This window comes from Rhagoletis pomonella, unplaced genomic scaffold, assembly GCF_013731165.1.
Source record: "Rhagoletis pomonella isolate Grant_MI unplaced genomic scaffold, Rhpom_1.0 Rhpom_scaffold_00007, whole genome shotgun sequence".
Lineage (NCBI taxonomy): Eukaryota > Metazoa > Arthropoda > Insecta > Diptera > Tephritidae > Rhagoletis > Rhagoletis pomonella.
The window spans coordinates 25232983-25258889 of record NW_023458561.1 but is presented as its reverse complement, the minus strand read 5'-3'; positions in this window follow the sequence as shown (position 1 = coordinate 25258889).

Sequence of the window (25907 nt, the reverse complement as noted above, 5' to 3'; positions counted from 1 at the left end):
ACATACACTTCTACTATGTATGCACTTATGTTTGTGGTTGTTCCATATCGGCCGCCACTTTGAGTAATCATAAATGTTGGTAGCCGTCATAAATTTGTATTTGTATTGAATGAATTTGCCGACAACATTTGCAGATGTGACAGTGAAAATTGCAATGAAAGGCCACTTGTTGCTAAAACAGAATAAATAGCCCAATTTTCCGGTTGATTGGTTTAGTTTAATGTGGTCGCTGCTCATCTGTGTCACACTAATATACTAATCGAGATAGGGGTACATTCGTGTGCACCGCGATAAGTGAATTCTAAGCTAAACTCTAATAATAATATTTAATATTTTAGCTGGCTTTTGACTAATTTTGTGTAACGTTTTTTTTTTTTTGATAAGTGAATTATTGACAAAAATATTGGAAGATATGAAAACAAATATTTACTTTTTTTTATTTATTTACAACAATTGTGGTTTGTTAAGCACAGAAAATCTTTAGCTGCATGGCAAAACTATTAGCGCAATTTTAGCAAAGATAGTTGAAAGTCCTCTGTGAGACAATTGACAGAGTGTAGAAAAGATATTTTGAAAGTATTGCTTATCCACCTAGAATAGGGAGGGCATAGGAGTTCCGTTGCCAATCTGCGTCCTGAGTCTCGTTGAAACAAAAAAAAATCGATTGTTATGTATCACTTAGTTGTAGAGCATTTCCTTCATAGTGAATTTTTCCATGACAATTTTCATCAATAACTGTTATGTTCGATCCCTGCTTAAAACTACTCTAGTAGTATCCGAGCAGTTACTTTAAATACAAAAAAATTATCTAAGTGCATGCCATTACTGTAACTTAATCCTGCCACCTATTAGGTAAACTTCAATTCAGCTCTGGTGTTATATTCTAAATCAACGAACTAGTTGCTGGGACTGCAATTCCTTTGCGCTAAAATTGAGCAAATAAATGAATTTATAGTACAAGAGTTATCACCTACTATAAATAAATCCTCCAAGCCCCTTTTACCAACACATATGCCTCAGTTATTAGCCCGCAACTTTTTTAGTGTGTTACTACTTTAAAATTAAACAAAAAAAAATGTTAACCTATAAAAGTCTTAGCGAAAAGGGTTCACCATAATTTTTATTACAAAAAGGAGCAAAGTCATGCGTATTATCATTAAAATATGATGGCTGCAATTTTCATATTTTTGCCCCTTCAACTAGAAGCTAACCAAACTGCATACGTAAATGTTTCTATAACCCGTTTTTTATCGCAACTAAAGCTGCATACTTTTAATAAACCATATATACATGCATTCAGCTACGCCATATTGTATAAATATGTATGAAAATATTTATATTTGCGCCCATAATTTGCATCATGAATTTTATTAGAGTTTTCCATGCGAGCTGATTGTTTTGCCTGCAGTTAAAAATTTTCTGCGCTAAATCTGTCTAAAAAAAAATATGAATTTAGTAAATGCCTGCTGTGGCGTCGACAATGGACCAATTGTGTATATTTTGTAATTCACTCATATAAATTTATATATATATATATATGTATATGTAAATAGTTACTATATGCACTCTTGTGTACATATGTAGTATATATACATATATTCACATACGTACAACTAAAAATCTGTGCTAGAACATATATCATATACGAAAGCAATTCAAACGGTTATTAACTTTAGATGGTCGTTTACAGCAGCTAAGCTATCGCCGCTGCTCACGTTCATACACACACAGAAACGCACACACTGACACGCATTAGCATACATATACGCATACACAAAAACTCTACGTTAACGCGCATAAATTGCAAACTTTTCGGTTTTTCCAATTTTGCTTTTGTTCTTGCCCTGTGTCGTTTTTTTTTTTCTTCTTTTTTTTTTTTTTTTGTAAATAAGTTTAAAATCACAATTAAAATGAAAACTAAACCCAGTTTACCCCACTTTATGCTATATTTATCATTTGCAGCAAATAAATGAATAAAACTGTGTGAAATATTTAATTGGAAAATCTGCGAAAAAGTGCTTTAAAATTTTTAGTTTATAAAAATTTACTCCACTATTTGTGTTGTTGGAATTTAATTGAAATTTCACTTTTAAGCGTCGAGCAAATGTGGAAATAAAATTGTTTTTATGTTTATTAATAAATAACTATTTGGAGGTGCTTTGTTTGAAATTCAAAACTTACTTATTGTGGTAACAACAATTCACTTGCAATAAACGTTTGTGTACTTCTGCTGATACCGAACTGAGCCAATCCGTTGAAAATTGGGAAAATGTTGGCGCAAACTTTCGTAAGTACAAAAGATATATTTAAATTTTAAAATGTAGTTTTTCGTTTGTTATTTTTGTAAAGTTTTCTTCGTTTATTTTTTATTATTTAAATCTAGATCAGAAGAATAAAATTTATTCAATTATTTTATTTTATTCTATTACATTATTTGTAAACACCTCGCATACCAAGCAAAGTGCTATGAGTAACTAATGTAAACAATGAGATGGTTTCCTTAATACTTAATCGATTGTACCGAATGATCCAAACTAAAATGGAGGGTTTTCACAGTAAGAGTGACGAGAATATACTTTATTATTTTCCTTGAACCCCTTTGGAGCTCAAATTTTGCCCTGTGAAACCATTATTCCGACTTCTTATCGTAACTTGTATTTTTACTATAGAAGTGTATAGGTAGAATTTCAAGTTTCCATGCACATCCGCAAAATCTTTCTCTCGAATACTTCAAGAGCCGCCTCATTGGATGTTGTCATTGTCCATGCTTCGGCGCCATATACCAGCACGGGCATGATGAGAGACTTATAGAGTGTGGTTTTCGTATGTCGAGAGAGGATGTTACTCTTAAATTGCCAACTCTGTCCAAAGTAGCACTTGTTGGCAAGAGTGATTCTGTGTTAACTTTCTATATTGACATTATTATCGGCGTTAATGTGCTTACCAAGTAAATGCAATACTTCACTTTCTCCATATTATAACTGTCAACAGTGATGCGGGTGTCAAGGAGGGAATGCGCTGACTGTGTTCGCCAGCAATCGCAAGTTCTTGTAGTATATTGCTCCTGATTAAAAAAATCTCATGAGAGGGAGTCACCCTGTCTGAAACACTCTTTGGTAGCAAACGGCTCGGAGAGGTCTTTTCCAATTCTGACGGAGCTGGTGTTATTTCTCAACGTCATTTTACACAGCCGTATCAGTTTCCAATTCAGACATCGCGGCGTATAGGTAACTCCTTTTAGTGCTGTCGAAAGCGCTTTTGAAGTCGGCAAATAGATGGTGGATGCCGATTTTTTTCTCGCGGGTCTTTTCCATGATTTGGCGTATGGTTAATACTTGGACTCTGATGGATTTGCCAAGCCTAAACCAACACTGATAAGGCCCAATCAGTTCGTTGGCGGTGGCCTTCAGCCTTTCACACAATACGCTCGATAAAACATAGTAATCTATGCTCAGAAGGCTAATCCTGCAATAGTTCTCGTGTTGGCGGTGTCACCTTTCTTGTGGATTGGGTGGATCACACTTACATGCCAGTCTTCGGTGGAAGTGTTGAATGTTCCCTCCATAATTTAAGTACATTCTGGACATCGGTCACTAAGTCGCCATGGTTTTTCTTACAGGAGTTCGCCCTGGTCTTGAAACTTTGGATTAGTCACCTAATATTCTGGTCAGTGGTGCCGTTGTGCGACTAACGGGGCAATTTAACCGCCAATACCCTTTTTTTACCCTTTTCCAAAATTATGTGCGACTTTGGCCCCTTTTCTGAGATTTTTTACGAAATGTTATCAGAACCATGCTATTAAAAAATATATCTCCAATAAGTACGAAAAAATGCATCACTTAAAATTTTCAAAGGAAAGGCAACTCTTCTCCTTGCGGCAACTAGATTTATGTGTATGCTTTTGTGCAAAGCTTTTTCCGCTATTTTATTTTTAAATTCAACAGATTTATTCTGTTACTAGTAAAGAAAAGCAAAAATAATATGATGACCCTTTTTTTCGTCAATGACCCCTCTTTTTTGCGACTTTCTGAAAATTCTCAACGGCAACACTGATTCTGGTAAAATTTTCGGTCGGTTTTCATTTCAAGCTCTTCACACTCACGTATTTCGGTCTCTCTCTCCCTATGGCGGTCCCATAATGGGCGCAGCGTGGCCCTATAGGCGGCATCTTTATTCTCTACAGCTTCTTGACACTCCTCATCGTACCGTACAACTACGTTCGGGCTTGCTGAAGTCCGACTACTTCTTCGGCGGTGGTACTTAATGAACGAAAATTGTGGTTCCACTGCTGGCATATGTCGGTTTGTTGAGAGTCGAGTAACGAAAGCATTAGCTGCCTATTCTGACTGCAGCTTTTCGACGTTAAGCTTTCCTTGCATTTTCGGGCGCACATTTTTTTGCTGATCAGAGGCGGCTGCGTATCTTTGCCGAAACAATTTAGTGGTCCGTCTATCACAGCATGATCGATTTGATTCCTCCGTTTTCGATTGGGAGACAGCCATATAAGTAGGCAGATGGATCTTTTTGTGATTTAACCTAAACTGCATATTCACTACCATGTTTCGGGCAACCGCGAAGTCGATCAGCCACAGTCCGTTGTCGGACATTTCATCAGGGAGTCTAAATTTTCCGACCGTTGTTCCGAAGATCCCATCTTTGCCTACCGGCACATATGTGAGCTTCAAGCGCTCATTGAAGCTATCCTTGGACTCTACGTCCTTCCTTCCGCCGAGGCGTGGGCACAGATATTGTAGACGTCGCAAGGCTCCACGATTACCTTGCCTTGCTCCAAGGATCTCATTGGGCGTTCCCAAACGGTTTTGTCGCTTTCCAGAGGATACTTGGATATAAATATCCCGACGTTGTGAGCTGCTATTTGAACCGTTTTCACAAGCATCACTTCTGACTATTCCCTGGTGAGTGACAGTCAAAAGCTGTTCCCACTTACGTGGACTTCTGCTCGCGGAACCAACTTCCCTCCTCAGTAACCTAAAAAACATTCTAAACGTTTAAATTAATGATCCCTTTACACTATTTCATGTGAGACCCATATTGTAATATTTCAAACAACTTGTGTATAACGTAATTAAATTTGGCTTCTCAAATAAGTGGCGGCCCGTTCAAAATAATTTCAAATTAAAACTTTTTAAATTTCTTCTCAAATTGCCTTAAGAAGGGATACGATACAAATTTCTAGACAACACCACTCTGTGGCGTCCAAAATTTACAAAGCTGTACAAATGTACAAATCGTGTGATCCGTGCTTAAGTTTAAATTGAATTTGATGTTTAAAATAGGTGGCAACCCACCTAGTAAAGAAATAAAGGCTTTTGAAAAATATTTTGGCTGGCACCCTTATGGTAATAATTGATTTAACTTATTAAATAATTTGAATTTAAATGTTTAACAAGTGACAACTCTTTTCGAAAAAAAAAATAAAAACTTATTGCACATCTACATACATACAGTGCTGATTTGTGCATTATAATGAACCGTTATTTTAAACTCAACCTCAATCGCGATCTTAATCCTAATCCTAATCTTTTGATTTTTCGTTTGAAATTAGAGCCCAATGATTGTGGCGCTTTTTCGTTACCTCGATGTTTGCATTTACTCCCAACCGAACGCAAACAAGTTTCGCTTTGAAAACTAATTCAAATTGCAACCGGCCCCGAAAAATTTGGTTACTTTGATTTTTTTTTTTTGTTCTAAATCGGAATCACGCCACGACTGCATAGTAATATTTTTTCCAATTTAGCCGCACACCTTGGTTAGACATGGCGTATAATCAACTTCTGAGAACAATATCGTATCCTTGTCTACGCAAAATCACAACCATTCACCACTTCACAGCGAGTTTGTCTTTCTCACTCAAGGTTTATCGCAACACGCACATCAAGTGGCTGCGGTGTGAAACCCCATCAATGTGTTTGTACAGCAAGCACTTAAAATTGGTGGGCGTGGGCTGCCACAACAACGGATGCCGCCTGCTGAGTACAGCGAATTTGAATGCAATTGGCAGGTTATCAAATTTGAATGTGTCAGTGTTCCACGAAACTATGAATACTACTAGATAGATGTGGTTGTGATGCCAACAAATTTTCCATCGAATTAACGCACTGAAAAGAGCTAAAATTAAAAATGAAAAAAGAAATGTTAGCACAACAACGCGGGAGGCAACGATTGCATGCGTATGAAGATGTAGCAATGCAGCATAAAATAAGCACATAAAAGAACAGTGGAATAAAGTGCAACTTGAAATATTCACAATGCGGAAGTAACAGCTCGGATGTGCGGCTTTTCGCACCTTTGTCAGTGTGTCAGTGTGTCAGTGCAGCGAGGACCGCACAAATCGGCATGCCATGGTATGGCAAAATATTGAGTGCCGCTAGGTAGAAAATAAATAGAAGTAAGAGAAGAAAGAAAAGCCAAAGAATGGCTGTGATCAGTGATGCCGTTGAGAATTTTCAGAAGTCACAAAAAAGGGGTCATTGACGAAAAAAAAGGGTCACCTTATTGTTTTTTCTTTTCTTTCGTAGTAATCTGTAAGTAATCTGAGATCCAAGGTCAAAATAAAATTTCCATGTAAAGTCTTTTCTCTGCTAGAAAGTTGCGTAATTGAATTTAAAAAGAAAATAGTGTGACAAACTTTGAACAAAACACAGAAATGGAGTTGCTGTAAGGAGGAGAGTTGCATTTCCTTTAAAAGTTTTAAGTGGTGCATTTTTTCGTACTTGCAGGAGGAACAATTTTTTAATGGCATGATCCTATAAAAATCTTTGAAAAGGGGCAAAAGTCGCACATAATTTTGGGAAAGGGTCAAAAAATCAGAATTTTCAAAAAGTCGGGTCAAAAGAAAAAAGCACTTAAAAAGGGTCAAATTGCCCCTTTAGTCGCACAACGGCAACACTGGCTGTGATTGTCATGCGATGCCCGCAAGCTGGTGGTTGAGTGCATATGTCAGGCGATAGCTGAGACAGACAGCGTTGTAAATTAAAAAGACAAAAAAATACAAAATTTTACTCAGAAGCACACCTCCGACGGCAAGTGAGACACGCGCATGCGACAGAATAAATATTTAGCAAACAAAAAAAAATGGCTTGCAGTCAAGGTGTCGTTGTTGACGTGTATAGTATTTGATGGATAAATGTGTGAGTGGGTGTGCCACAGAAGCACTGCGTAAACATAAATGTTTACATTGTTACTGTCTGCGGTTTTTTTTAGTTTTGTTTTGCAACTATAATAAATTGCAATTTAGTCACCAGGTTCAAGTACCCTTGGGTATGATAGCCAGATATCTACCCCTCACTAAAAGGACAATATCGTACATGAGTAGTGAGGTCTATACCAAACTATACTTGACGAATGCTCAGGAGAAACCCTATGGAAGATCTATTAGTCTTTTTAAAATTTTAAGCAGAAATGAGAGAAAAGTCTTCCTGACCATCCTTAAAGTGATTTATACATATATACCTTCAAGCACCTACTGCTTTCAGACAGATGGACTATTTTCAATATTTTTATTAGGCTTTGTACCTCGTTTATATTTTATGACAAAATGGAAAAGGCAACAAAGTCTAAGCGATAGAAGTTACAGCTGATATTTCGGGGATCACCACATCTCCCCATCAGATTTCTGTTTCTAGACTTCAGCAGGGATCGAACCGGCATCATCGATTCTGCAATTTCAAAAGCAACTGTTCTCATTTAACACTGGTGCTCAGTTTAAGCGATTTTATGATTTAAACATCTTGGTATCGTAAGTGACAGTATACTTGCTACTAGCAGAAGCAGCTATATATATATATATATATATATCGTCGATGTTTTTGCAAAACCGCCCATCGACCAATTGCAAAACCGCCTATCTTACGGCGCTCAAATTTTACAGGAGAGCGAAGGCATTGCCTTCAAAGGCGGTCTTTTCTCTAGCTATTATTTTACAAATCTGTTGTTTTAATAACGATTTTATGATTTTTAGGCATTAGCCTTTCCTTATCACCCCAACCCAAAACAAGTGCCTCGAAATTGTTAGTTTTTTTTTAGGTAATTTAAAATGATTCCCCAAACAGCTCAAACAAATTTATTAATCGATTTCAGCAGCAAGATTGTTACATAAAATTTTTGCTTGTGGCTAACACTAAAACTTCACAAGTGCTTATATGTATATACATACCTTATTTAATGTTTAATGGTAATTCAATTAACGCTTTCATGTCGTTTACATACGCATATTAAAGCCGTAGGTATTTTAGATGGCTCCCTAAGCACTATTTTAGCAATGTTGTTTTAAGCGATGTTGCAGCGTATGTTGTTTACCTTTTGACTAGCATATGTAGGTATGTATGTCAACAATGCGCCTGAAGCCAATTCACTTATTGCATTCATTACATATCCATATTAATATGTAAATAAGTATGAACTTGTATACTTAACTCATGGGGTTGAACATTGGCTATATACGAACAAATCACACGCTACATCTGATGTGATGATCTCCAAAATATCAGCTTTAACATCTACCTAAAAAAATCAAAAAAAGCTTTAAGCTCAATACAATTGAATCGGTGATTTCAAAAACGACAAAGTGAGACTTTTTTTAAATATACAAATAAACGAACGCTCTTTATGTGTTTACATGAAGATTTGGTGTTCTTTGCAAAAGCAAAGGTTTCGTTAAGTCAGCGGTCGTTTAACTGCAGAAAATATGTTAGTATATTTGTTTTAACAACAAGTTACTTTCGGTATTAAGGGATTTGCCATAAATTGCGGTGGATAAAAGCTTAGAAACTGTTACAAAGCAGACGCGAAATTAAGATCTTAAAGACTGTAAAAAATAAATACATTAAGGGCCGGTTACTCAAACATAGTTATCGACGTTACCGACTCCCTGTTGTATGCATGGAGTCGAAGACGTCGATCACGATGTTTAACCGCAGATTAGTGTTAACCAGACATTGAGTAACCGGCCCTAAATGTTCGAATTTTGTTGTCGTTGAATTAAAGACAATTGACCTTATTCCTAAAAAATAAATTAGGTTCAAAAGGCTTTATAAATTGACGTTTTCATACATTTTTCAATTTATAAACCCTTTGTAAAGCTACTTTATTTTTTGTGAATAAGGTCAAATATATGTATATTTTTTTAAACTGATTTAGATATTTAATTGAAAAAATGGGGGATATTAAATATAGGTAAAAAATCGCTCGATTTGATGAATTTTTCGATATTATGAATTAGGCGAACAACATAAGCTTGGAACTGACCCGATAAGTTTCAGTTTCTAAATAAATTTCGATAACTTGATGCAAACCGATAATTAGATGAATTCCAAAAACACTTAGAACCGACAAACCGACAAAAATTTGATAACTCGACTGGTTTGGATAACCTTCGATACATTCCGATAACCTTCGATACATCTCGATAACTCAATATAAATCGATGACTCATTAAACTTTTGATACCTCTATAAATTTCGACAACTTCGTTAACTTTGATAGCTCCATATTTTACGAAAGCTATTGACAAATTTCGATAACTCGTTACACTCTGGTCAAATTCGATAAGTCATGATAAAACGACAAATTTCAGTAAATCAATGAATATCGATAACCTGGGCAAGTTGAAAGAACTCGCTGCATTACGATAATTCGATAAATTTTGCTAACTCTGTAAATAACGATAATTCAATACGTATCGATAACTTAACAAATTTCATTAACTTGACAAATTTCGATTATCCCATATACTTTTAAATCTCGATAACTATCCGTAAATTTCGAGAACTAACTTGCTGTGTCCATTTATTTCGACATTCAAATAAGCATTGATTTCTTAAATAATTCCATACGATGCGATAACTCAATAAACTAAGTTAACTCGATAAATTTTGTTAACTATAAACTTCAATGATGTGATGAATTTCTGTAACTTTGTCAATTTCGATAATTAGTAACTAAATTTTGTATGATTGAAATTATTTCGAGTCTCATCGAAAAATTTCAATAGATTTCCCTACCCTTTTAGTTACTCTAATTCTTATGTATTCATTTCTCATTGTTTTCAGTTTCGTCTTTATCTTAAATTTTGCCTTCACTTTTTGTCTTAATCGTTATCATTTATTTCTTCAACACCACATTTATGTATCTTTATTGCAAAGCTCAATTTCAAATACGAAGTGAAGCAAAATGGGAAAACAACGAAAACAACTCAAATTGAAAAGATTGCAACAACAGCTATGCACAAATATGAATATTTTTAAACGTTGTTATTGCCCATAATTTTCAACCACAAATAGTATTAAAATCGGCTCGGTAGAATCGCCAAATGAACGGTGACAAAATTTTGTTAGCATATTAATATATAGATATTCAATTTTCAACTAATGGGCAGTTTCGTCTAAGAGGTATTAATAGGCTGAAATTATTGTACTGATCACTGATATGGCAATGAATAGTCCAGGCGGACGCTGGGCAAGGCCCTTGAGTCAAATATAGATCTACTTTTTCTTTGCTCATATGACTTGCGCGTTGTCGATGGCGAACAACGCAGACGATGGAACGATGACAACGACACAGGCACCGGATTAATATACACCACTCCAGCCCTGAAAGCATTCAAGTTGCAACCCGCTGCGTTAAAAAAAGAAACAACACCAAGTGGAGATGGACTTAACTTCACTTTGAATTTACGATTGGCGTCAGTTGGCACATAATAAAAGCGACTGGCGTGCTTTTTAGAACTCGGCCAAAATCTCTTATCGATTACAGCGCCAATAAAGAAGAACATTCTAATACCTTTTTAAAAAAAGCATATACCTATATACGTATAAACTTACCGTCTTAACATGCAAACAATCGAAATCAGACAAGAGTTCGTACAACAAAAAAAAATAAAAATAAAATAAAATGAAATCTGAATCCTCGCTAAACTCATGCTAAAAGCGTCAAAGAATACAAATAAACAAACAAACGAAATCAAAACAAAATATGAAATAAACCTCACAGCGGAAAACTGCAAACTAAAAACCCGAAACTCGAAACTCCAAACCCCAAAACAATTGTATGGCATTGCAAATTTGTGCGCAAAATGTGTGGCAAGTGAAATATGGGAATATGTCAACAATTTGCCGCAGTCGGTTGCAATCAAAGTTGTTGCAAATATTTGCACTTTGAACTCAGCACAAATTTGAACTTGCAACACACTCAAAAGTACAGAACAATCGCTAGTAAATAGAACGAAGTACGAAAACACTCAACCACGGTTGCCACTTTGGTATAATTGTACCAAATATGGGCCGTTTTTCTCCGTTTGGGCCTTTTTTGTTTGTTTTGGGCCTTTTTGGAGCAACTTTCGTTTGAATAATCAGCACTCACAGTTTCAAACTTTGTACAAAATTTAGGAAAATTTGACAAATTTTCATCAAAATTTTAATTTTTGTATTGTAGTTTTATAGCCCATACCGTGCAAGTTTCAACCGCATAAAAAATCGCTTTGATTTTTGAATTCTTCTTACGGTCTCCCGCATTTTATTTCATAAGCAATTCGTGGTTGTACGGAAAAAAAGTCAAAAGTCCGTCACAAAAAAAAAAAAATCTCGAAAGTCCACTCGATTTTTTGGCGCCCGAATCTTGCACTTTATTCGAGTGAAATTGTATGGGCTATAAAATTGCGTACCCAAAAATGTTCCAAAAATTCAGATTACAAATTTAAATTTTGATGAATATTTGTCGAATTTTCCTAAATTTTTATAAAGTTAGAAACCGGTTATATGGTTTCGTCTAAAGCATGGACGGAAGGTATTCTTTATAGAAAAAAAAAAAAAAATCGAAAATCATTACGAAAAACAACACGTGGTCAGTTGTCTGAGTCACTGTTTATATTTTTGTCGGACAGCAAAAAATGGTACATTTTATTTTATTTCGGGCCTTTTTACCTTTATATTTTGGCGCACCAAATTTTGATGAAGTGGCAACCGTGCACTCAACCATTTGTTAGCAAAATGGAATTTTTGGCATTTATATTATGGAAGACACGCGACGCTGCTGCCGCCGGTCGCGCTACTTTTGCCTTTGCATTTGTATTTGTTATCATCGCTGGATTTTATTTTAATTTGTGTTTGCCATTTTGCTTTTTGATTTCGCTCATTTTCCATTTGCATAGCGGCCATATTTGGTTAGCTGTTTTTAGCAGCGAAAGGCGTTCGCTTTCACCGTGGCATGTTGTACCGCGGCGGTGGGCATGGCATGGCATGGCAGCTTGGTGGTGGTGTGTCAAGACATGACATGTCTTCGGCGATGGCATGCGACTTCTTGTTGCTGGCATGCAAAAGTGCAAATTGAAAATTTGTAAATTGCCGCAAATAAGCAGCTTGAAAGCAGGCCAGGAGCGAAGCTGCTAACAAACAGCTATGTGCCAAGTGAGAAGTGCGAAGTGGGTAAGTGCAGTGAGGCGCCTGGATGAAAAATCAAATTAAGAGTGAAAAGTTTTCGCAAAAAGCCAAAAGTCACGCAATTAACGAAACTTATAATTTGCACACAATGCAATCAAAAGGCGACGGAAGCGCGAATAAGTGGCTGTTAAGTAGAAAGTCGGTTGCACGCGAGGAGAATGGGCAAAGAGGCATTTTTTTTTTTTGTTTTGGATAAGCGCACCTTAATGTAAAGATGGCTGTTGGCACTGCTTGTAAAAGTGAAGTGTATTTTTAGGTCACTTGGAATTTTTTGTTTGAAAACATATGTATGTATTTGTGCATGTGAGTTTGCTATCTGAGTTTCATTTACTTGGAAATTTTGCTTAAGTACAACTTTACGCTATTTAATGATCGTCTTCTTGTTTGTCGCTATTACCTGCAATTTTAACTGAGTGAAATAAATCACGTTAGTCGTTTCTCTTCTATGGCATTTTACGTCAACCGGAAATGGTAAATGAAGAGAAGTCCAGCGGATCGTGTACAGTTTGAGCTCTCACTTAATCGTTTATTGTAAAATGAGCACTTCTTCTTTAGGCACAGTTGCAATTTTTCCCCTTTTTTGAACTAAAACTAGTGTGCAGGGAACTTTTTTTTAAGTTTTACCCACACATTTGTGCTGCTTTTGCATCAAGAAATTGATTTCCATGGTCGCAGGAACCGAAAACCCCATTTTAAATTTCTTTTGTGAATTCATTGCATGCTCTTTTTAGGTAAAAAAAGACAAAAAATTAAAATTTTAAATTTTGAAGGTCATTAATTTGGAAAATCAAAGTTATTTTTTATTCAATGTAACCTTTAAAATGAACTTCAAAGGTAAAAGCTTTATTTTTTTATTCGGTTTCTGCGACAATGGAAATAGATTCCTTGACGCAAGCACATCAGTTCACTGCATACAGTTTTCATGTCGAAATAGCAAAAAAATTGAAAACCCCCTAACTTTGAAGGTCGTTTTAAAGGTCAATATAGTTTTTTTTTTATCCAACGAAACTAATTCTGCTGTAATCTCCATCTCAAAAGCATTAAATCTCTATTAATATTTTCCGCTAACTGTTCTCGTTATCGAGATATTAAAATTTGTCGCGAAGAGAGTTAAATTTCCAGTTAGAAAGTATAATTTATTCTTCGTTCAGTTTCATGTGCGAATCTGTCAACTTCTAAAGTAATCGCATGTGCCTATGATCTTAAGCGTATCACCAGTTAAAAACATGTATTCAAATTCATTTCTAAACTACATGTAAAAGGTTTGTCACCTGTGTAAAAAATCAAATATAAAGGGAATTAGGTAGGTGAAATATAGTATAAAAATATGGGTGTCAGACGAAACGATAAATTTGCCATATGTTTGCTACATCAAAATCAAATCAAAAAATATTGATAGACGCAGTTAAGGCAATCATTTCATGTTGAACTTTCTTCGCACTCAGTTAAAACTTGCAGTTCAGCAAAATCTCGTAAATAATTCTTTAATTCATCTTTTTTAATTTTTCTTTCCTATTTTCACATCTTTTGATTTATAAAATAAAAAAAAAACATGATTTTGCATGATTTTTAGATTTACTCCTTTAAACTTTAGTAATATTTTTATTTTCAACAAAATAAATTTGCATTTAAAATATAGCGAGTCTAATCTTCAGAATTCAAATTTGTTTAAGAAATTAAATTTTTCAAGTATCTTAAACATTTGGAAACGGAAAAATTCAAAATTTAACTTATTACCCCATAAGTTGTATTTTTGACAATTTTTTCTGTCTAACGCCTAAAATATATGTGGACAACAAAATTTTTGATTTTTACCCACTTCGGGTTGTTCGGGATTTTAAATTATTTATATTTTTGTTTTTTAAATAAAATTCAACACTAACAACTTTTGTTTTTAACACGTCCAGGGACGCCCTATTTTTTGCCTAAACAATTAAATTAATTCATAAACACATTGCATATTGGGGTGGGCCACAAAAGTAAAGTTGGAATATGTTTGCGCTCACTCACTAGGATTGTTCTATACCGCAAAAAAAAAATAATAAACCTGTTTTTATTTTGAAATCAAAAAATATTTAGAGGTCGCTAAAAGCGCTCAAAGTTTTCGTTGTATTTTAAATGCGGAAAAATTTATCTTAGAATTGGTATCGCAATTTTGAAAATCAATATTTTTCGGTCGAAAACTGTGTTTCTCTTCACATTTGCCCACATTTTAATATTAGCTATTTTTATAGGTACTGTAAAAACCCCAAAAAGGCGATGGGGCCCATAAAAAAAGTTTTCTGATTGAGAAATATTGATTTTGAAGAATTCTATACCATTTCCACGAAAAATGCCTTTTTCGCCATATAAAATAGATGGAAAACTTTGAGCGCTTTGAACCAACTTTAAATATTTATTTTTGGAGTTCGAAATAAAAAGCAGGCACACATATTTTTCGATATAAAACAATCCTAGGGAGTGAGAGCATTAAGATTCGCACTTTGCTTTTCCGCATGCATTTTTGAACCACCCTATTGTACATATGTATGTACATACTTAACGTACTAACAAGTATTTGCAAACTATACATTCCTCAATAGCTAAAATGCCTACAACAAAATGCAAATCTACACAAACGCATACAAATAATGCACAACAATAACGAATTAATACGAATAGCAAATGCATGTCGGGCTTTAATTGTACAACATAGCGTATGAGTAATATTGCAACACAAATTACATGCAAATGTGTGTGATTACTCATTTATTAACAAACATACAAATATACATAATTGAATACATGAAATTTAAATCAAAAGTGTGAATTGTAAATGTCGCTGAAGCATATACATAATTTCATACGACATACATACATATCTACGGAAATATGCTTGCAGGAGTTGTGCTTGTTTGTATGCATGCAAATATGTATGTATGTAGGTATGCAGTTGTAAAGAGGACAAGTACATGTGTAGGTACATGGCAATTGCGTTTATTTATTAAATTATGCACAAACATGTACGTTAGTTTGTTATGCTGTTGACTTTTTCTCTTTTGCCTGCACGTTTTGGTTGGCATTTTTGACTGCTTGTTTTCCGGCTTTTGGCGCGGCAACAATTTGTGGTCTAATTTGCGCAAATGCAACATAACAACACAGAAATGAAAAGGGCGTAGAGTAGTTAGTGAGCAGAAATACATTTACACACACACACACACACGCAAAAGTAAGCGTACACAAATAAATATTTGCATAAAAAGCAAACAGCATCACGATCGCTCTCGCTCTACCTTCTAATGCTACCTCACTTCTGCTACGTAATTTTACAAATTTAACTTTGTTTGACTGTTGTTAAATTACTTTGTGATTTATTTTACAAACGGTTGGCAAGCAGTCAAACAAACATGGAGTTGAAAGCGCTATTGCCAGCATTGCTTTGACTGTATGTGTTTGTTGGTATACCTACAAGGATGTTGAAATATATGTACATATGTTAGGGCGTGTAATTCCAAGCAAATTTGCCGAAGAAACCATGTATCAAAAATCAATTTGGAGTTTGCTAAATTGCCAAAATAAGTGTTGAAGAAAATGTAAAAATTTTCAGTGTTGCGCCCTCTGGTGGAAGTGTTAAGAAAAACATAGGTGCAGAAATGGATTCATCATATCAAAAACTCTTTACAGCATGTTTTTATACAAAATTTAAGCACTTCTTTAAGACACTACGAGAATATGCTATGAAACCTATTTTCGCAATCTTAGAATTACACGTATAATCCTACTGTGGTGCTTTACGCGCAATGTCAAAAAAATCTCCCATACAAATTGACCCGCCCTAATGTACGCACATATAAACATAGACTTATATGCCTCGAAATGTTAGTGTGTTGGCAAAGCAAAGCAACAGCCCGCTGAGATACCAGTGCAATTAGATGCTTTAAATTCTCGCACGCGCTATTTATATGACCACTCGCACCTGGGAATGCCACTAAAATGCCTGCCTGCAATAGCGGTTGGGCTAGCAATTGCAATTACACTATGTCATGCATGCGCAACCAACATTTATTTGCGCTCTGAATTGTTGTGCACCAATTTGGTCAAAGTAAAGACACTTGCACAACGCACAAAGTGCGTCAACACCGCCATGTAACCGCCACCACCAACATAACCACCGCACAGTGGGTGTCTTTCACACAAAAGTTGAACACAAAAAGTAAAAAATACGCTATTTACTGGAAATGGTTGACATCAGCTTAAAACTTCACCCCTATAGGCCTCCACCTACCACACAAGCGATTAGGTTTTTACAGGAAGAGGAGTTCTATATATTGGCATTCATAGGCCGGGAGTCGTAGCAGGTTGCGACCGACTCCCTACGAATGTTGTTGATCACTCGTCGGTACGTCGTCGGGTCTACATAGTTGTTGGTCGCTATATGCCTGGACCGCTTCCATGTACTCGAAGATATGCCTGCTAACATACCTAAGCGCAGACTCCTCTTCAAACAGGGCTCTGCTAGGCTGCTTACGCCTGTGATATTCTTGATAAATTCTGCTGAGATAAGGTTTTTTGAACCGGCTGTCAAGATACGTCGATCTGCCACACAGCCGCCGATATGAAATATTAGTTAAAAAATGTGTACATTAGTCCTAACAAGGTGTAAAATTCACAAAAAAAATTCCAGCATTTTTACTTAACAATTTCAAAATTTTATTTGTGTTTTTATCCTAACAATCGGAAGTAAAAACAAAGATTTTCTAACACTTTAATTTTTTTAGAATTTTGGTCACGATCTCCCACTGTGCGCTGCGCCGCGCCGCAGTTGTGCAGCGAGCATGTGGCATTGCGATTGCATATATGCCGCAGATGTACCCCTGCGCAAGCACACACGCAGAAGCAAAAGCCCTTATCACCCAATGATTTACTCCAACTCGTTACACAGTTTTTCCACCCGCTCCTCTTTTTTTCCACTATCTATTTTTAAATTCTATTTTAAGCTATTCTTTTTATATATTTATGTATGCATGTATTTATTTTTTTTGCCATTTTCATGCCACCCTTTTGCATTGAGGTAATAATAAAATCAGAATTAATCTGACATCTTCACAAATTGAATTTAATCACAAAAAAAAACTTAAAAAAAATATCCACAAACCTGCCTGACCTGCCTGTCGGTCGATTGGTTGCTCGCTCGCTTAGTAGCTACTAATTAAAATGCGTACACCGCACAGTCCCATATATCACGCGTGCTATGTTGTCGTGCACAATTAAATATTCTGTTGCGGTTTATTGAAACATACCAGCGAGCACCAGATATAATGTAGTCGCAGTCACAAAATCAGCAGCTATAACTAGCAAAACAAAAGTACCGGCAAAAGTAACAACAAAACGGTACATAAAAAAATTACACTTTAACATTGTATGGCATACAGCAAATCGGCTGTTTAATATACTCTACTAATGCATTTACTCTATCGTGTAGGTCATGTAGGAAAATTAGACCATAAGATAAGATAAATGACCTAAAAGATATGTTGTAGGTACCTCTACAGATTGTCCCTATAACCTATAGTATTTATGCCCAAGATACCATCGGCTTCTCTAATAAATTTTAATAGTGTCTTGGTAATCGAGTTCCTTATCGCTAGCTATTTGACCATTAAAGCTTTGAAATAAATCAGTATTTATTTACTCAAATGTATTGGGAAGTTTCCTGCTTCTGAAGTCGGTCCGTCCAAGAGTGACCAAACCAAGGTTTGGTTTGTACCTTGTTGTAAGCGGCACAATAATAGCCTCCTTAGGATTTGTGCTGAATGTACCAGACCAATTATGGAACACGCAACGAACTGCAATTGTAGCAACTGAGTTAGTACTGCCGACTTTTCTCCTAACCAGTGGTAGGAGGAGAGAACCCCTCCAAATTCTGAAGTAGGGCGTTCTTGAAAAGTTTTCTCTTATAGGTCGTTTTCGAACTAGCCAACATGTACTCGTATGAAGAGGTTTATATATACGGTTATATATACGTTCCAGAATACATCATTTTCCAATCATCTTCGCATAAATATTTACTCTCGGATGTGTCCTGTTCAATTAGCCTTGATTTGTAGATTGAAGTATTCTTTACGCATTCTTAACAGAGCAATGATTTTAAATGGGTCGTGGATACTCTCGATCTATCTTTTAGTCCTACACATTTCTGTACGTAGTCACCACTGTCAGGCATATTCTGCGTCTGTAACAAAAATTTTGTTACCGGTAAATAAAGTTCCTGGTAATTTTTTTTTAACCCTTTTCGCATTCTGCACACTGGTTAATTTTATTACCATCTCATAAGCAGGTATCATTATATTGCCCCGTGAAGTATGCAACACCAGAATTTATACAAATCTCCATAGATGAATTGCTGAATAGATTAAATTGTTAACAAGGTACTTAGAAATGCCGTTACAAAAAGTGGTGTTATTTTTTGGTAACAAAATTTTCTGGTCTCAAAATTTTCGATAACAAGCAGATAGGTCCGTATGTGTAAAGAAAAATAATGCCTACTGCCGTTAACTTTTATTTTCAAATTCAAAACAATAGGTGTTCTTTCCCAAGCAAATTTTCCTACAGGGTTTTGATAATGCCTGCCTACTTTTATAAATTTTTACTTTATTATTGCGTATCCGCTATTGTGTTGATTACGCCACAACTATGCCACGAATTTGTGGCGTATTTTGCTTTATGCCATTAATTATATAGATTTATTATAGCACAGTTTCAATGTATTCTACGAAATACAAATAATCATTTGTATCTATTAATTTTCACAGTCTAGCGGAAATATTTGAATTCATTTGTAAAATGTTTAGATACATACATACATATGTATACGTATATATAATGCACTGCTTGGAGCATGTTGTAAATGAAAACAAAAAGTTAACATAAAGTCAAATTTGATCATACCCTTACTGAATAGACTATGTGATATAAAATTTAGGTCATAATTTCATTAGATGAAAAACTGCATATGTATTCATATTTGACTAGCAAATAACCGGCGTGCTTTGATACGCCTCTTCAATTAATTTAAAATTTTAGTTTGCTGTATTTTCATAACCAATATTATGAAGCGGTCAAAAAATGTGTTGCCGAAAAATAATTCTCTTATAAACCTAGTTGATATGGCTCCTTTGAAGATAAATTTTAGACAAATAAGAAAATGTGCTAAGAATTTTTTCTTTTAACTACAAATGAAGTCCCATGTATAAGAGTTCCCAATAGTTAGAATGTCAGCGGTATTTAGAAAAAGAAAGACATTTCAATTTAAATTTATTAATTTAATTTTTTTACTTCAGATCATTTTTTACATATCAGTGTGCTAAATTTCATAAAAAACCTTCAATCTCCCAAACAGATGGCAACACTTCTCAAAATTTATTTACGAAATTAAGCTTTCTTATTATTATTATTTCTTAACGCTTTTTTCGTTCGCCACCTGTATTGTATTATTTGATTGAACTAACTAATTTAGTTTAATTCACATTTTTTAACAGGTGGCCATTAAAAAAAAAATATTTGCCGACTTCTTAAACCAAGTCATTAACCATCTGAGCGTGAAATTTCATTTTTAAAAAGGTGGCAACCCTATTCAAAATTATTTTCGAAACTAAGCTTTTAAGAACTTTTTACTTAATTTAATCTAACTTTTTAATAGGTGGCAACTCTTTTAAAAAGTTGCCTATTTTGCAATCAAAGTCTTAAGCTCTCTGTATGCGATATTTCATTTTCAAATGATTTTCATTTTCAAAATAATTTTCGAGATAGAGCTCTCTTAATTTTTTTTTTCTGACACTTGTGTTGTATTGTAATATTTCATTGAACTTTTTAATTTAAATTTATTTAACTTTTTTAAGAAGCGGCAACTCTTGAAAATATGTAGCGTACATACTTTTATATTGAGATCATAAACTGTCATTGTGCAAAATTTAATTTTCAAACAGGTGGCAACTCTCTTCAAAAATTATTTTCGAAATGAACTCAAAAATTATTTTTGAATTTAATTTAATTTAATCAAACCTTTTAACAGGTGGCAACTCTTTTAAAAGTGTGTGTTTAAATAGAAAAAAGAGTTCGTAATTATCCATTTTTTCATGAAAGCAGCATTTGCGAAACACAGCGACAGCAGGCGACATGGACAATGTATATATATTTTTTCAATAATCTAGCGTTTAATCTAAATACTTTTTAAGCCGCAAGACACACCATGTCTTATTAACTAAATTAACAGTTGTATACAAATTTCTGAAAAAAGCGCACTCTAAGAAATTCTTATTTGCTTTAGTAGTATTTTTTTTTTCTCTTTCTAATCTGTATACTTTACCATCATAGCGCTTTTCACAGAAAATCCCCAACACTTATAAACCTAATTCCTTTCTTATTTATATATACAATGCACTTCAAATAGATTCTTGGTGCACTTCTATTTCTGTATGTATTTACTTTTGTATGCATTCAACGTAGTTCTGCTTAAACGTGATTGGATTTCATGGTCGCATAAAAAGAAATTAATTCAAGTTCAAAAGGATTTTTGGTTCAAATACACAGGACTAAGTATTTGCTCGTTTACAGCTATGATTTTAAATGCGTTTTTTTTTGTTTTTGCTTAGTGTTTATAATTAGCGAACATTTCTTAGCTTTTTTTTAGTTTTTACTATTTTCTTCAATGCACAAAGGCGCTTAGCAAAAGTTTGCGGCAGCTGTCGGCCTTCAAGCTGGCATACATACATACAGTTGATTCCAGAATTTTGTGCGTCATGCAATTAGATAATGAGATAATAAGCAGAAAAATAATCAAATAATAATGAGCAAACACTATGCAGTCGTTTTAATAGGCACTCATTTCTTCAGGTGGAGTGTGAGATATCGGGCATTAAAGAATTCTTACTCACCAATTCTGGCTAAGATAGTAAAAAGTCTCTCGTAAGGCAAATGAAAAACAGACGGCAAGATGGTTCGAAAGACTTTTCTTATTCCAGCACAAAAGTCTTAGAAAATAAAGCTCTCACTATTCGTGCTGACACTATTTTTTTAGAGAAAGCACTTGTTTATCGTTGTGCTCGAGTCGCTCTTACAGTCGCATAGGCCGAGCAAGTAAAGCATAGGCGTGCCATTCAAGAGATCCAAGTTTTAGTCGTCGGACAACGGATTTTCTTTTAATTTACACTTTTTGCTTTTTCAGCAAATTTTTCTTATTTGTTAAATTTTATTTTTTAAAGAAAAAAATAAATTTTTTTAAATTCATCTAATTTTTAAAAACTTATGTACATACTTATTTTTTACATTTTTAATTTATTTTATTTTTTCTGAGTTTCTCTTAATATTTAAATGTTATTTTTTTAAAAAGGAGAAGGAGGAGCTCATTTTTTAAAGCTTCGGGGCTCATTTTTATCCCTCTCACTCTCCGCTTAAGTAAGTCCTCTAGTCGGCTTTCTCTATTTGAGTTTCCCTTCAACTAATGTTTACCAATTCGTAAACATTCAACAATTTTGCTTTTCGCTTTTCACGTCTCCCAATTGTAATTTAAACGTCATAAATTTTATTCACTTTGTCGCAATATTTTCGAAAATTTTCTGTACAAAATTAAAAAAAATGCACCCGCTAATAAATTGCTTCGTGTAGCCAACACGTGAGGTGCGTAAGGCCATCCTACTCTCCCTCTCTCTCAATGTTCTCTTGACCACCGGCACAACATTCATTCTACTGCATTCATACTTTACTTGCTTAATGATGCCCAAATTAACTTATCACGTGGCCCAATTAAATCTTCTACGTTAATTGATGACTCTGCGTGCATACACGCAGCATAGCCGCCGGTTGGTAGACTTCATTTTTCATTGTTGAACAGACAAAAGACAAAACGAACGAACGAACGAACAGCAAGCGCCAGAAGACGTAAAGTTTTCAAATTTATTTCCAATTTTATTTAAGTGTATTTACGGTGTGAAAACAAGAAAATTATTTTTGACCATTTTATTTAAAATTTATCGCCATCAAAGCTGCAGTTATGCTAATGTGCCTGGAGTGGCAAATTGATATCGAAATTGGAATTTATAATTTGCCTACAAATAAAAGTAGCAACCAATTGGATTTGTACTCAAACTACGCGCAAACCAAAATAAATTAACAAATGAAAAGTAATCGAGGGAAAAGTGAAAATATGCACATAGAAGTCCCATTGCTTGCCACTTACCGTTTGCCGTTTGCCACGTATACATGTGTAGGTATTTATATGTACGTATTTGCTGGGCCGCACGTACCGCACGTATACAACAGAAATCGTGTTAGGAAATTATAATCAGTTTCCTGTTCGTGTTATCCTGGCTTGTTAAGCGTGCGGTCTTTGTTTTCTTATTTAACAGCTACATTAAAATACACATACACTCCCATGCACTTGAATAGGGATAATGCTTTTTTTGCTTTTTTTCTGAATTATCTTGCTTTTATTTAAATGGCATTATTTTTAAATAACAAAAACCATATAAATGCAAGTTTCAAACTTTGTAGAAAACGAAAAAAGTGTTCATCAAAATTAAAAATTTTTTTCAGAATTTATAAAAAAAATATTGAAGTAGCAATTTTAGTATCATAAAGTTCAAGTTGGAAATAGCTGCATATTACCGATGATTTTTTAATTTTTTTCTACTGACGCTCTTCTGAACTTTTTTCCATATAACGCATTTTTTTACAAGCTTTGTATGTGTGTATGTATCTATGTAAGTAAGTAAGTTTGTTAAGGGGAAATCTTGCTATCAATTTTTGACCAACTTCTCAACAGTTGGCTCAGAACCCGGTGACAATGCAAACGAAAGATGAGTTAATCCGATAGGTGGCGCAGGAGTCGAGATATTTGAAAAACTCGTATGTATGGTCCGATTTGGTTTATATTTAGAAAGCTTCCTTTAAAAATTTTTTTGTTTACTATTTATTAACTTATTTTTATTTAGAAAACAAAGCGCAAGAGCGTCAATAAAAAAACTGCCAAAAACCAAGGATGATTGCAGCTACTTTCAATCTGCTTTTTATTATGTTAAAATTTAATAGGGTAAAAAGCTGCCTACAAAAAATCGGAGAAAAAATTTTAAATTTTGATGATTTTTTTTTTTTTTGAAATTTGCATTTGTATGATACTTTTAAAGAATGAACTTTTTTTAATTGAAAAAATTAGTTGATAAATTAATTCAACCAAAAATAACCCTGGCATAAAAGCGAAAAATCGCTGTTCCTATTCAAGTGCCTGAGAGTGTACACAGATTCATACATCTTTTGTGTTTGTTGTTTATTTCGTAATTTCTTGCAAACGAACATTTTCTGCTACTCGAATTAGTTTGGCGCTAAGGCTTTTGTTTGGCACTTGGACAAAATAAACAGGAAGGAAGTTGGTGGGGGAAGGAAAGCGGGCGAAGCGTAGCGGAAGGTGAATGGTAAGCGCAGTAAGTTTTGCCAACATTGAAGTGAATAGTAGATACTTTTGTGTGCGCGCCTTCCTGTTGGCACACTTGTTTGCCAACGACAACATTTTCCTTTCACTATGAATTTACATTGCGATTCCTCATCATTTGCTAGGCGTGCAAGCACTTTACCGAGCATTCAACATGAGTTTCAACTAGCTAAGTGTTAGTACTACTTTTGCCTTTGCTATGCAATTTTGTGCTTTGAAAATTTATTTTGCAAATTAACACGCTTACAACACTTGCCTGGCGGCATTCAAACATTTAAGGTACACCAAACTTTTTTGCTTCTTCAAACTTTGACCGCCTCAGGGGCTGAATCACCCTTTCCTCTGCTTGCTATAACTTTTATTTAATATGCATTTATTTACTACCCTTTTCTAAGCTACCTTCTTCCTATGGAGTATGTGATTACTTAAAGCGCTTATACTGCTTATTTTCAATTTATTCTAGCTACCATTGAGTGGACTGGAAAACGAAAAAATTGCCAAGCCAGCAGGTAAATAACAACAAGCAAAGTTCGTACAACAATCGCAATCAACTGGCCGGTAGCAACGACGCAATCATTTTCACATATCTACGCTCAAGCCGCCAGGTCATTTTAATGGCGCCCACTCTAGTACTACGCATGCATACATACGTAAGTATGTATATGCATACTTCTACGCTCTTATGTATACGGCCAAATTGTCCACTGCCGCAACTCGTTATTATTGCTCTTGAGCGGCTTATCTTTTATCCTTTAACTGCTGTTTGCATATCTTTCTTAGCCTTTCAACAATTGTAGTGATATTTGCTTCTTGGCCAGTTTCCAAAACCACTCAACGACTCCAAGTCTTGCATTCGCTGCCTGCCACTTGCGTCGCCTTCCTCTACAAGCGGTGTTGTGCAATCATTTTGCTAGTCCATTGTATTATTATTATTTTTGCCATTGTGGTTGTTTAGAGCAGCAAAGTTTACTTGCCAGCAATTTGCGGATTTTCATTTCTGTTTGTTTGATTTTGAACACATACTTTCGCCGGTGTGCACACATGGCTTGTTTATACCATTACGGTATGTACATGTGTATGTATGTATGTATGTATATGCTCAAGTTATTTGTCGCACATGTGCTGTAGATGCCTATCATCATTTTAGGAAATGTTCACTTGTTTCATGTTGTCCAATTATCAATGCACGTACGTTCTTTCACGTTTACGTCTCTTAAGCTATGCCTTTGGCTTTCAATTGTAATTGCAACGATATTACGGAATTTGTTAAATTACTTTGATATTGCCTAGGTTGTAATCACAAATATTTACGAAGGCGACAAATAAGTAGTACATACATAGTTAATACGGAATTTTGTTTGTTAGCATTTGGCTTGGAATTTTCGCCTAATCGTTTTTATTATTTAATCCTAGAATGGTAAACATAGCCTGTGAGGCGCAACAATTTTTTTCCAGATCGGTCTCTCATATCAAAGCGTGGGTTCGTGCCAACTAAGTTAAGTGCTCTAAAAGCTTGTGTGCAGTACGTGTTTTGTTCAGCTCCGTTATATTGCCCAAATACTCATACGAGTGTCTCCTATGAGGCGATGTTTACCAATAAAGGTATTTTTTTTTTGTATTGGAAACTTTTTAAAAACAAAATTCTTTTTCAATATGTTAATTTAATCTAAAATCTACAAGCTTAAGAAATTTTACAAACATATCGAGCCCTAACCGCCAAAATAACGTAAGCGACATATTTTTCAAATTTTTTTTTTTGATGCAGCAATGCATCTTGATGCTCTAGGAATATTTCTGCATCAAAAAGAAAATTTTGAAAAAAATTTCGCTTACGTTATTTTGGCAGTTAGGGCTCGATATCTCGTGCGGAATTTTTTTTTCAAAAAAATGTGATCGACTGCAACAAATTTCAGATACAAAAAAATTAAAATTTTTTAATAATTTTTTTGTTTGAATAAATTTTTTTTATAAAGGTGAAATGTTCCTTGTTT